Source organism: Arvicola amphibius, chromosome 7 (genome assembly GCF_903992535.2).
Source record: "Arvicola amphibius chromosome 7, mArvAmp1.2, whole genome shotgun sequence".
Taxonomy (NCBI): Eukaryota; Metazoa; Chordata; class Mammalia; order Rodentia; family Cricetidae; genus Arvicola; species Arvicola amphibius.
The window spans coordinates 75,078,546-75,080,406 of NC_052053.1; positions in this window are offsets into that span (position 1 = coordinate 75,078,546).

Genomic DNA, 1,861 nt, shown 5'->3' on the forward strand with positions numbered 1-1,861 from the left:
GAATGTGAGTTCAAAATTAATCAGATGCATGTTGAGGCGCTCACAGTAAATACATGAATACAAACAAGACAAATGCGTGTAAGTGTGGAATTGTGTTAAACACATCATATAAATGTCATATAAACTCGGAGAGGGTAGAAATCAACCATGACTACAGATAATCCTAAATAAATAACTCGTTCTGCTTAGCTGTCTCTTGAAGCAGGCTCGCAACTGTAGAAAGTGACTCCACCCTGCTCTGCTCAATTGGGCTTCACGTATGTCTTACACGCCGCAGAAACTCGAGAATGGAAAAACAGAGGTTATTTCAAAGAATAGTTCAGAAAATGCTTCTGCACTTGGTCTTTGGGCTTCAAAGAAATGTGTCCAAGAGGCATGATTCTGTAACAGGATCATGTCCAGGGATGACCGGACAGAGGCAGAGGACTCTTAGAGAACCTGAGATCACAACAGAGGGGACCCAGAAAGGAGGACAAGATGGTGGCCATTTGCTCATTTGCACAGTTGAAGTGGACTTCCTGGGCTGCCATTAGAGAGTGTGTAGTGAGTCACAGAGGACTCACTCACAGCAGGAAGTTGAGGCCCTCACAGCCTGTGTACGGATGTAGAGACCAAGGCTGACTTGCCTTGCCTACCCAGCTTTCAGTAGAAGCCAACGCGGCCCATACCTAAATTTCAGACTCACAGCGTCCAGAGACACAATGAGGCCACATGTTTATCCTTCAAGCCACTCGGTGTGAGCTGCTGCGTTACAGCAAAGTTACCTGATGGTGTTGGCCACCCCACCCGTACGAGTCACACACCCACTACTCTGCACGGGCTGCCTGTGCTCAGCTTACAACACAGCCAGACAGATAGTGACAAGGCCCGAGGCTCCCAAAAGAATCAGTAGTTCCTCTCTCAAAGTCCTTGTCCTCTAGGGCAAGTAGCCTGATTTCTCTGGCCCCGATTTCCTCATCTCCAGATCGGGAATCATTTAACAACTCAGAAGTGTGTCACTTGTTTCAACGACTGCACAAAGTGGTGTCCCCACTCTGCCTATACTATGTTTTCATTCTAGAGTCGCTGGACCCAGAGGTTCAGCATCCTGCTGGCACCTGATGTCTGGCTAACTACCTGCCCGCCCTTTGTCAAAACAAAAAGAAGACAATAACAAAACGAAACAAAACCCGAGAAACAGCAGCTTCTGAAATATGGCTTGGTACTTTCAAAAATCATCCACCCTAACCCAGTTTGTAGTCCCAGCCTTCTTCCTTCTTAGCCGCTTGGGTCTTGTTTAGCCTGGGGAAAAATTCATGTTCTTCTCTAGCCATTTAATGTGTAGATTTTATACCCTAAACAAAGATAACGCTAATGAATTCACAGTCAACCTTTTCAGCCCCACGATAGGAAAAGATTTCCAGTCACTTTAGCCTGAGCTGCAACTGCACCCAGGGTCACCCAAAGAAAAGGACAACACATTAATCTTTGTCCTCCTTGTGTTAAACAATCTCCCAGATAATCCATAGTGTGGCACGCGGCGAAACTCAGAACCTTAGAACGTCATCTCGCTGGTCCCCAATTAAAACATAATCTTTTTAAGCTGCCAATATCACAAAGTAGGATCAATAGAGGGGACGATTCTGAGTGGCGTTTCCTAGCGATCTGCTCTGACCAGGAATAGATTGTTGCAGCCATGGCTGGAGGGAGGAAAAGTGGCCCTGTAAGGAGCCCATGGGACTGAGAGAAGGGTGGCAGACAACTTGGCTCCATCCTCCGGAGGGACTGACATCTAACATTTCTTGTGGTGTGACCCAGGAAGGTGACAGTTTTAAGATCCCTGTGAAACCACACTGTATTTTCCAGGGAATGACCGGAGCAT